Source organism: Macaca nemestrina, chromosome 15 (genome assembly GCF_043159975.1).
Source record: "Macaca nemestrina isolate mMacNem1 chromosome 15, mMacNem.hap1, whole genome shotgun sequence".
Lineage (NCBI taxonomy): Eukaryota > Metazoa > Chordata > Mammalia > Primates > Cercopithecidae > Macaca > Macaca nemestrina.
The window spans coordinates 82,194,997-82,207,496 of record NC_092139.1 but is presented as its reverse complement, the minus strand read 5'-3'; positions in this window follow the sequence as shown (position 1 = coordinate 82,207,496).

Here is a 12,500-nt window from a genome sequence, read left to right as displayed (position 1 = left end):
CTTGTTTTTCTCATGGCTTATTACTTCTATGTCATTGTCATGTTCGTCCTTTGCTTGCTTGCTGGCTGGCTGGCTGGCTGGCTGGATGCTTGCTTGCTTGTTTTTTTGTTTTGTTTCTTTGGTTTTTTTTGTCTGTCGTTCTTTTTTTTTTTTTTTTTTTTTTTGGAGATGGAGTCTTGCTCTGTCTCCCAGGCTGAAGTGAAGTGCAGTGGCGCGATCTCGACTCACTGCAAACTCCACCTCCCGGGCTCAAGCAATTCTCTGCCTCAGTCTCCCAAGTAGCCGGGATTACAGGCGTCTGCCACCACGCCTGACTAATTTTTTTGTATTTTTAGCAGAGACAGGGTTTCACTACCTTGCCCAGCCTGGTCTTGCACTCCTGACCTCACGATCCACCCGCCTCGGTCTCACAAAGTGCTGGGATGACAGGCGTGGAGCCACCGTGCCCAGACGCTTACTTCTTTTTTCACTTAGTTTTACATTACAAGCGTTTACTTACATACTTTCTTACTTCCTTACGTGGGACTACAGGCATGCACCACCACACCGGTTAACTTTTATAATGTTTGTCATGCTTTCCGTACGTACGTATGTCTGTCTGTCTGTCTGTCTGTCTGTCTGTCTGTACGTGACATGGGGTTCGAGGTTCTATCACGTTGCCCAGGCTTGTCTCCAACTCCTGTTCTCAATCACTCCGCCTGCCTCGGCCACCCACACTGCTGCTATTACAGGCGTGAGCCATTGCGCCTAGCTCATTCTATATTTGCTCCTCTCTCTCTCTCTCTCTCTCTCTCTCTCTCTCTCTCACCGCCCCTCTCTCTCTCCCCCCCCATCATCTTCTCAGTAGGGATGTGGTCTTGCTTTCTGGTCCACGCTCTGGGCACATACAATCTCTTTTTAAACGTCTATTATTATTACTATTACTATTATTATTATTATTATTATTATTATTATTATTATTGCAGGTATCGTCTCACATATCGAGATGATCTCAAACTTCTGGGGGGGGGCTCCAGCGATCATACCACATCGGCCAGGAGTTGGAGACCAGGCTGGCCAACATGGTGAAACCCGGTCTCTATGAAAAGTGTAACAATTAGCCAGGCCTCCTGATGGCACGGGCTTGGAATCCCGACTACTCGGGACACCGAAGGAGGCGACTTGCCTGAACCGGGGAGGCCGAGGTTGCAGTGAGCCGAGATCGTGCCATGGCAATCCAGCCTGGGTGACAGAGCGAGACTCTGTCTCAAAATCATAATAATAAGGAAGGAGACCACTACTACTCCTGCTGCCCTCCTCCCCGCACCTCGCCTAGTTCACAAGACAAGAGGAAAGACAGAAAGCAGAAAGTTAGAAAGGAACGAAAGCAAGATAAATGGCCAGACACCCTTGGTGCCACCACACGGCCCTAGGAGATTTAAAAAGAAAGAAAGAAAGAAAGAAAGAAAGAAAGAAAGAAAGAAAGAAAGAAAGAAAGAAAGAAAGAAGAAAGAAAGAAACAAAGAAAGAAAGAAGGAAAGAAAGAAAAAAAAAGGAAAAAAAAAAGAAAAAGAGGAAGTAATAATAATAACATCGACCCCCGACCTGAACTACTTCTGTTATCTGTGAATTCCAGACACCGTATGAAAAAAGCCTTGTAAAACTTTTTGTTCTGTTAGCTGCTGCAGGTAGCCCCCAGTCACGTTTCCCACGCTTGCTCGATTTGTCACGACCCTTTCACGTGCAACCCTTGAGGTTGTAAGCCTTTAAAAAAGTCTTTTTCGGGGAGCTCGACTCCTAAGATGCGAGTCTGCCGACGCTCCCGGCCGAATGAAAAACCTCTTCCTTCTTTAATCCGGTGTCTCGGGAGTTTTGTCTGCGGCTTGTCCTGCTACATTTCTGGGTTCCCTCACCGGGAAGCGAGCTGGTGATGCACGGAGGGTCGAGGCAGCCCCTTAGGCGGCTTATGCCTGCCCTGTAGAGCATCCCTGCGGGGGACTCTGGCCAGCTTGAGCGATGCGGATCCTCAGAGTGCTGCCGGGTAGGCATCTGCCCCGGTGCGATGCCTCGCCTCCAAAGAGCGGTGCACAGCACGCCCCCGTGGAGGATCGGCACAGTGGCTGGACACCGGGAAGGAACTGGCACTTTCAGTCCGGACATCTGAAACTTGCTGAGACTGCTCTTTGGAACTTCCCCCACTCCGTTTGAGTGGAAGCGTGGCCTGATCACCCACGGCGTGCCTCTACCGGCACTTTGGTTTTGGTTTCTGACTTCACTTGAATTCATTGGTTGATACTTTGGTTTCGGTTTCGATTTTGACTGGACTTGAATTGCTTGATAAACAGGCCTGCCTTTATTGCCACTTTGGTCTTGCTCCTGATTTTGGTTTGGCTTAAATTGCTTGACGAACAGGTGTGCCCGTAACAACACTTTGGTTTTAGCTTTGATTTTGATTTAGTGTGAATTAGGTGACTGAGTGACCTTTTACCCTTTCCTTCTCGTAGGGTGAATGTTGTTTCCTCTCGAGAGAAACATAGGTCAGGCACAAAGTAAGCCCACTCCGCTAGGAGCCCTCTTAAAAACGTTTCAAAAAGAAAAATAAAAGGAAAGTCATCAAGTCGTCACAACTTACCCTACTAAAATGCATGTTACAGAACCTTACAAAAGGTTTTGCAGGAGATTATAGAGTTCAGTTAACCCCCTAGAGGTCACGAACTCTGGGTGAATTAGAATTGCCCTCTTCTGCTGTTGGATGGCCCACGGAAGGAACTATAGGCAGAGAACAATTGGCCGTGTAGTTCAGGTGGTGACGGGGTCGGAGGACAGCCTGTGTACCTAGATCACATTCCTTTATATTGACTCATGGCGAAATAGATTGTAGACAAAGCCGGCGTTAATTTAGCCCTGTTTAACAACTTTGTGCAAAATAGCCAAAAGTAAAAGTAAGAGCGGCTTCGCCGGCAGACACACAGTTGTTTTAAAAAGGGAGTCCCAGGAAACGGCAAGAGAAGCCAGTTTTTACGGGAGCCGCGAGAGATAACACAGATTCTTTCTCCATGTTTCCCAGCCTACCCTGCTTCACCGAGGCCAACAACCCCCTCAGAAATGAGATTCAGGAGCTGACACGCCACAGGTCTCACCTCGAAGGGAAGGATCGGAGCCTCCAGAGGCCAAGGAAAGAAGTCGAGATAGTCAAGTGGGCCATCTCAGATCTGGTCTTACTCGAGCTCTGTAAATGCCTCTCAGGGAGATACGAGGACCTGTCTATTATAATGACCAGGCCCACATCCCGGGGGGAGGGGGGTGGGCAACAGACTTTCATCTATCAGCCCTTTTCAACCATTGAGCTACTAAACTGGGAACACCCTGAACCCACCGCCTTGCTCCCGACAGCTAGAGCCCTGTCGAGCATGACTGTGTAGAGGTGTGGGACTCCAGTGTACTCTAGCAGATCTGACCTCCGGGACCAGCCTTGGGCATCAGTACACTAGGAGCTATGCGTGGACGGGAACAGCTTCACCAACCCACGAGGGGAGAGATGTGCAGAATATGCGGTGGTAACCCTGGACGCTGTCGTTAAGCTGGGCTCATTGCTTTAATCCGGGCCTTAGAACTCGGTGAGGGTAAGACTGTAAACATTTACACTGACTCTCGGTATGCCTGTTTCACCCTCCAAGTGTATAAAGAAAAGAGCCTGTTAAACTCTAGAAAAGAGGGAAAAGAGCAAAAGAAAAAGAAAGACTAAAAGCAAGTGTAAAGATAGAGATTCAAAAGAAAACAGGAGAGACAGACAGCAGTGCGTGGGCGGGGGCGGGGCCCGTGCCGTTTCTCGGGCCCCACCAGCTGCGTAGGAGCGTGAGAACGCGGGGGGGGGGGGGGGGGGGGAAGCAGCATTGTGAGAGGCCGCGGACGTGGATGTAGACATGACCGAAGTCAAGTTAGGCAAGGATTCCAGAGCCGGACAAGGCTAGAGAGAGATTAATGTGCGAGATGGAAAAAAAAAAAAAAAAAAGACTCTAGAAGGGTAAATGTTCAGAAGGCAATACAGGAAATGGCCAAGGCCGCGAGACAAAGAGGCCATCGGCCAAGGGCTGCTGCACCTTGGAGGAACCAGACACTCATCTGATCAGGCTGACAGGAGCTGAAGAATGTAAAGACTAGGGCAGACTAGGCACCTTCTCACGAGGCTCCCAGGAGCCCATGGTCACATTAGAAGTTACCAACAGCAAGACTCTGCCGTATCTGGATTCCAATTTCTCACTGAAGGCTCAGCCACTAGATACAGTGACAAAGGGGCGGAGTGGGGGTGGGGATGGGGGGAGGGGGGAACGCCTCCTCTAAGAAACTGAAACAGGAAAAACAGCCATACCTTGTGAAAACTTGCTTATAGACTTTACAGAACTGCCCCCTGCTGGAGGCTAGTGCTTGTTTGCACCTTTTCAGGGTAAGTTACAGTTTTCCCCACCAGGACAGAAAAAGTACAAGAAGTGACTAAAGTACTGTTAAAAGACATTATCCCCAGGTTTAAGACTACCTCTGATTTTAAAGTCAGACAATAGGCCGGCATTTGTAGCTGTAGCTGGAATAGTGCAAGATTTAACAAGACTGTTAACAATACAACAGAGGTTACACGCAGCCTATCGGCCACAAAGTTCAACAAAAGGTGGAACGCATGAACTGGACACTCGAGCGAGCAGCTACTGGCGACCAAAAAACAAAACAAAAAAAAAAGGGTTGCCATATATAGATAGATAGATAGATAGATAGATAGATAGATAGATAGATAGATAGATGTATATATATACACACACACACACACACACACACACACACACACACACACACACACACACATACACACACACACACACACACACACACACAGATATAGATATAGATATAGATAGATATATAGATATATGCCAGGAAATTCACTTAAGATAAAATCAGGTTTTTGCCTACGGTCCTCCTCCGAGTCAGGTGCACCCCTACCAAACAAACTAGGTATCTGCCCTGTAAGATTGTGTTCGGTTGGCCACCCGCAAATCGTAGGTCAAATAAAAGGTGACCTCCGGAAACTAAAGAAATTAACCTTTAAAAGGCAAATGCAGCCTTTCAAAATAGCCACACGAAGTGTTCATAATTAAATAAAGAAAAATAATGCCTATAAGCCTGACACCCATTTAAATCTAGGGACTCTGTTTAAAGTAAAACCTAATTTTTCTACAACCCATATAGGATGAGCCCTATACTGTAACCTTGTCCACTCCCACTGCTGTTAAAGTTGCAGGTGTTGCGTCTTGGATCCACCACAGTCAGCTAACACTGGCAGCTCAGGACAAGTGGACCGGCTAACAGGACGCAGATCATCCAGCCCGGCTGATCCTGAGACGAGACCGAGCTGCTGCTGAGGACCACAAGCCCTGCTCTAGTCACACACCGGCAGCTGACTAGTCTATGCACGGCCGAAGCTTGAGGACTCATCAAGCAAGTCAATGTAGTTAAAAATCTTAAGACAGATAGTTTTCCTAGAATACTAACTGTTTTCCTATTGTTCTGTCGCTGTATTCAACCTTTTTCCCAGGTAAGGACCTCTTTCGTCCTTGCTGGATATGAATATGCTATACATTGCTTTGTTGTTGTTACCCCCCCCCCCCCCACACACACACCCATAACCATGCTAGAAGAAACACCTATGTAAGGTGTCCCCACTGTACACGTACTGCTTAGGAAACCCAGACCCGTCCAGCCCAGCAACGATCGCAAGGTCTTTCAGTCATTCTTTAAACATATAAACCAGAAGTTACCAGAACCTCCTCCTTTAGCCAAAAATTTAAAAAATAAAAATAAAAAAACAGAAAAAAACCTATTTCCTCAGTAGGCTGAAAACATTGCTGGCAGCCTAGATGTTTCTTCATGTTATGTTGATAGAAGGGCTAACGTAAGAGACCAATGGCCTGGAGAAGCAGAAGGGTTAACGCCTCAAGATAACTTGACTTTAACCAACCCTTTCCCCAAACAGACGCCGCAAGTTCAAGCGTCGGGCTCGTAAAAACTTCCCTGATTAAAAAATACTGTTTTACTTGCTAAAAAAAGGTTTTAAGGCCCAGTTAAAAACTAACCTGCTTAAGACATGACAAAGTTAGTACATGTGCCTGTTCAGGTTTAACACAGGTTTGATCCTAGGTCTTCATTTAGAAAAGAGTTTCCAGCTGTAGAAAATGTAAAACCCTCACTGTAAGTGTATTACTTGTAATAGAAACTTGCTGGCCGGGCGCGGTGGCTCAAGCCTGTAATCCCAGCACTTTGGGAGGCCGAGACGGGCGGATCACGAGGTCAGGAGATCGAGACCATCCTGGCTAACACGGTGAAACCCTGTCTCTACTAAAAAATACAAAAAAACTAGCCGGGTGAGGTGGCGGGCGCCTGTAGTCCCAGCTACTCAGGAGGCTGAGGCAGGAGAATGGCGTGGACCCGGGAGGCGGAGCTTGCAGTGAGCTGAGATCCGGCCACAGCACTCCAGCCTGGGTGACAGAGCGAGACTCGGTCTCAAAAAAAAAAAAAAAAAAAAAAGAAAAAAAAGAAACTTACTTGCTTGCTGCGCCCCTGTGTATTACACTTGCTCCTTCCAATGATAAAAGGTTTTGTACCTACCATGGCTCGTCAGAAAACTTCCACACAAGTGTATTACATAAAACGCTATCACTCTGTCTCGCTAAAAGACCCAAACAGTAAAAATGAAAGGGAACCCGCCCACTAATTAGTGAAAATTCTCAAAGTGGGGGATGAGGAAGGAGACCTCTACTGCTCCTGCTGTCCTCCTCCCCCCACCTTGCCTAGTTCACAAGACAGGAGGAAAGAGAGAAAGCAAAACGTTAGAAACAAACAAAAGTCAGATAAATAGCCAGACAACCTTGGCACCACCACCAGGCCGTAGGAGTTAAAAAAAAAAAAAAAAAAAAAAAAAAAAAAAAAAAGTAATACTAATAACATCGGCCCCTGACCTAAACTACTTGTGTTATCTATAAATTCCTGACACTATGAAAAAAAGGGTTGTAAAACTTTTTGTTCTGTCTGTCCTTCCTTCCTTCCTTCCTTCCTTCCTTCCTTCCTTCCTTCCTTCCTTCTTTCATCCCACCTCGGCCTCCCAAAGTGCTGGGATTACTGGCGTGAGGCACCATGCCTGCTTGGCCTAAAGAGACACCTATTGAAAGTAAGACATAGAGAGCTCCTTGCAGTGATCTGATTGATTGCTTGACTGATTTACAGACGGCGTCTCACTCTGTCACCCTGGCAGTGGTGTCATCAAAACCAAACTCACTGCAGTGTGGACGCTCCTGGACTCAAGCGATCCTTCCACCTCAGCCTCCAGAGTGTAGTGCCTGGGACCACGGGGCACGCGCCACTGTGCCCAGATGATTTTCAATTTTTATTGTTTTATTTTTCTTTTTCCCGAGACACAGTTTCGCTCTTGTTGCCCAGACTGGAGTGCAATGGCGCGGATCTCGGCTCACCGCAACTTCTGCCTCCCGGGTTCAAGAGATTCTCCTGAGTCTGCCTCCCGAGTAGCAGCTCGGGTTGCAGGTATGCACCACCACGTCTGGTTGATTTTGTATTTTTACTAGAGACGGGGCTTCTCCATGTTGGGCAGGCTGGTCTCCAACTCCCGACCTCAGGTGATTCTCCCTCCCCGGCCTCCCAAAGTGCTGGGACGGCAGGCGTCAGCCGCCGCGCCCGGCCTTCCTTTTCAAATGTTTTTGCACAGACAGGGTCTCATCATGTTGTTGCAACCCTTCTGCCCCGGCGTCCCAAAGTGCTCGCGTGACGGGCGTGAGCCACTGCGCCTGGACTCCGGGGAATGATTCACGACCACGACCGCTGTACTAACTATTTATTTCTTCTTTATTTATTTATTTATTTATTTATTTATTTATTTTTTATTATTATGATTATCTTAAAATTATTATTATTTTTTTGAGACGGAGTTTCGCTCTGGGCGAGGCGGGGCGGGGCGAGGCGAGGCGAGGCGAGGCGTGTCGCTTTGGAAACCGCAGCACCGCCTTCTAAAGCCCCATTCGAATGCACAAAGCCCTGTTCCCTTCCCGGACTTGGAGCTGATGCCTTCCATAGCCTTGGGCTTCTCTCCATTCAGAAGCTTTTACAGGCGCAACCCCACCCAGAGGCTAGCTGCGGTTGAGGATTGGGGGTGTGCTGGGGCTGGAAAGTCGGTCCCCTATTTTTGCTAGCTCGGCCACGACATCCCCCGACCCCTATCGCTTGCTCACCCTTTCAGATCCCTTGCCTCCACCGTCTTGGAGGCTGACCTCTGACTTTAATATCTGCCTTTCTTCCTGTCTTGGGTTTGAGGAGGGGGGGCAGGAATGAGGGTGTGTGTGGGGAGGGGGTGTGGGGTGGGGACGGAGGGGAGCGTCCTAAGGGTCGATTTCGTGTCATGCCTCTTTCACCGCCACCGCCGAAGATGAAAGCAACGATCAGCTAAAGACCGCGTGTTCTCATCTATAACTGGGAACTAAATAATGAGAACTCGTGGGCAGAACGAGGGGGACGAGAGAGGCGGGAGCCTACTTGAGGGAGGAGGTGTGGAAGGAGAGACATCTTCAGGGAAAAACAAAACAAAACAAAACAAAACAAAAAACCAAACCACGAAAACTGTCGGGTACTGCGCTGAGTTATCCGGGTGATGAAATCATCTGCACACTGAACCCCCCAGTCAGAAGTTTACTTGTGTAACAATCTTGCACATGTGTGCTTGAACAAGACATAAAAGTTGTGGGGGGGGGGGGGGAGAGAGAGAGAGAGAGAGAGAGAGAGAGAGAGAGAGAGAGAGAGAGACAAGAGACAGAGAGAAGGAAACACCACCTCCTTGACCTGAGTCAGGGGGTTTCCGGTCTGGTGGCGGAACGTTCAGTGACAATGGAGTATTTTGGCCTGTTCTTTTTTTGTGCGTTTGCTATTTTTTTTGCTGCTGTTGTTGTTGTTGTTTTAAGACAGAGTCTCACTCAGCCACCCAGCCTGGAGTGCAGTGGTGCAATTCGGCTCACTGCAACCACCGTCTCCCAGGTTCAAGCGATTCTCCCGTCTCAGCCTCCTGAGCAGCTGGGATTACAGGCACCCACCATCATGCTCCGAAGATGTTTCCATGTTAGTAGAGACGGAGTTTCACCATGTGGGCCAGGCTGCTCTTGAACTCCTGACCTCAGGTGATCCGCCCACCTCGGCCTCCCAAAGTGCTGGGATTACATGTGTGAGCCACTGCGCCCGGTGGCGGTCCCTGTGGTTTTTTTTCTTTTTTCTTTTTTCTTTTTTCTTCTTTCTTTCTTTCTTTCTTTCTTTCTTTCTTTCTTTCTTTCTTTCTTTCTTTTCTTTCTTTCTTTCTTTTCTTTCTTTCTTTCTTTTTTGGTAGGGAGGGACTGAGTCTCTCTCAGTCTGTCACCCAGGCGGGGGTGCAGTGGCACTCCCTCGGCTCACTGCAACCTCTGCCTCCCGGATTCCAGTGATTCTTCTTCAGTGGCTGGGATTACAGGCGCACACCACCACATCTGGCTAATTTTTGTATTTTGAGTAGAGACGGGGTTTCTCCATGTTGGCCGCACTGGTCTCGAACTCCTGACCTCAAGTGATCCGTTCTCCTGGGCCTCCCAAAGTGCGAGGACGACAGGCCTGAGCCGCCGGGATTTCAGCCTTTAAAAGTGCCGGCCCTACCACCTTTCGCTGTGGACGTTACGCTCTGAATGACGTGCCATCTCTGCCATAGGTTGACTCCCTGAGTCCCCTCTGCCATTTCACTCCATCCTGGGACGCAAGAGCGAAACTCCATCCCGCCACCTCCTCGTGCAAAACAAAACAAAACGAAACAAAACAAAACAAAACAAAACAAAACAAAACAAAACAAAACAAAAAAAGAAACTCTACACATGACCTGTAAGTGTCTGTTCCTGTGAGTGATTTCTGAGATACGGCACTGTAGACTGAACGCAGTGGCTCACGTCTGTCATCCTAGTACTTTGGGAGGCTGAGGCGGGCGGATCGCCAGGTCAGGAGATCGAGACCATCCTGGCTAACATGGTGAAACCCCGTCTCTACTAAAAAAACAAACGAATTATCTGGGTGTAGTGGCCGGCGCCTGTAGTCCCAGCTACTCGGGAGGTTGAGGCCGGAGAACGGTGTGAACCCGGGAGGCGGAGGTTGCAGGGAGCTGAGATCGCGCCACTGCACTCCAGCCTGGGTGACAGAGCAAGACTCCGTCTCAAAAAAATAAAAAAATAAAAAAAGAGGAAAGAAAGAAAGAAAGAAAGAAAGAAAGAAAGAAAGAAAGAAAGAAAGAAAGAAAGAAAGAAGAGAAGGAAGGAAGGAAAGAAAGAGGAAATGAAAGAAATGGCACTGTATCGCTATTGGGCTAGGACCCTCTCTCTTTCTGTCTGTTCCTCTCTGTCTCTCTCTGTCCGTTTCTGTCTTTCCTGTCTCTCTCACTGTCTCTGTCTTCTGTCTTACTCTCTTTCTTTGCCTGTCGGTCTGTCTGCCTCTCTCTCTCTCTCTCTCTCTCTCTCTCTCTGTCTGTCTGTTTCTCTCTGTCTCTCACTGTCCGTCTATGTCTTTCTCTGTCACTCTCTTTATCTGTCTGCCTGTCCCTCTCTTTCTCTCTGTCTCTCTGTCTCTCTCTCTCTCTCTCTCTCTCTCTGTCTCTCTCTCTCTCTCTCTACCTGTGTCTCTCACTCACTGTGTCTGTCTTCTGTCTTACTCTCTTTTTTGCCTGTCTGTCTGTCTCTGTCTGTCTCTCTCCCTCTCTCCCCCTCCCTGTCTAGTCTGTTTCTCTCTCTCTCTCTCTCTCTCTCTCTCTCTCTCGCTCTCGCTCTCGCTCTCGCTCTCTCGCTCTCGCTCTCGCTCTCGCTCTCTCGCTCTCTCGCTCTTTCTGTCCGTTTCTCTCTGTCTCTGTCTGTCCATCTCTCTTTTTCTACGTCTGTCTCTTTGTCTGTCAGATTCCCCCGTCCCAGAGAGGGCCCTGCCCCTTCCACGAAAGTGAGAAGTGCGTGCTTAGAGAGGCCGAGAGGAATCTACACAGACGGGCCTTGCCGGGCTTCCCCACTGGGTGCATGATTTCGGGAGATCGAGGCCGGGTCCCCACTTGGATGGAAGGGCCATTTGCAGACCTTTCTCTCTGTCACCTGTGATGTCCAAACTTCTCGTATTTCCCCGATAAGCTCCTCGACTTTAAAATAAACGGCTAAGGCCGGGCACGGTGGCTCATGCCCGTCATCCCAGCATTTTGGAAGGCCGAGGCGGGTGGATCACCTGAGGTCGGGAGTTCGAGGCCAGCCTGACCCACATGAAGAAACCCCGTCTCTACTAAAAATACAAAATTAGCCGGGCATGGGGGCGCAGGCCTGTAATCCCAGCTACTCGGGGAGGCAGACGCAGGAGAATCGCTGGAACCTGGCAAGCGGAGGTTGCAGTGAGCCGAGATCGCGCCATTGCACTCCAGCCTGGGCAGCAAGAGCGAAACTCCGTCCCACCGCACGCGCGCACGCACACACACACACACACACACACACACACACACACACACGAAAAAAAGGGGGAAAAAAATAGAAAAAGGAAAATTCTTCACACGTGACCCATAAGTGTGTGTTCCCACGAGTGATTTCCAAGCAATGGCACCGTAGGGGCTGAACGCGGTGGCTCACGTCTGTCACCCCAGCACTTTGGGAAGCCGAGGCGGGCGGATCAGGAGGTCAGGAGTTCAAGACCAGCCTGGCCCACGTGGTGAAACCCCGTCTCTACTAAAACTACAAAACTGAGTCGGGTGCGGTGGGGCAGACCTCTGTGATCCCAGCTACTCGGGAGTCGGAGGCGGGAGAATCGCTTGAACCTGGGAGGCGGGGGTTGCCGTGAGCCGAGATCGTGCCACAGCGCTACAGCTTGGGCTGTAGAGTGAGTGAGACTCTGTCTCAAAATTAAATAAATAAATAAATAAATAAATAAATAAATAAATAAATAAGTAGCAAGCGAGAAAGAGAAAATGAAAGAAATGGCACTGTATCACTACTCGGCTAGGACGGCGGTGATGTTCTTGTGGGGAGACACCGCGTGGGGCGATGTGTAGTGTGCGGACTCCGATCTTCGTGGTGGGATGTGGATGCTCCGCGATTCACCGTACTGACTAGATTCATGACTGATTCACGACAGGGTGGACTTTGGGGAACACGGTTGAGAAATGGGTACTTCGGGAGCAAAATCTTGCCCCGGAACAGGAAGGGAGTGTGATGTGCACTGCTTTCCCCGTGAAATCCACGCCGTGTCCGGGAGCGTGGATGTCATGCACTAACACTCGTTCAGGTATTGCCTCTCTGAGGTCGTGGGTCTGGAGTCCACTCTGACACGCTAATGACCGCACTTGTGTCTTTGGTAGCTCCCACCTCCACCCCTGGCGTCCTCCACGCGCCCCGCACCCCTGGTCCTCTCTTCTCTCTGGGGGAATGGAAGTGCCAGGTGATCCCAGGGGC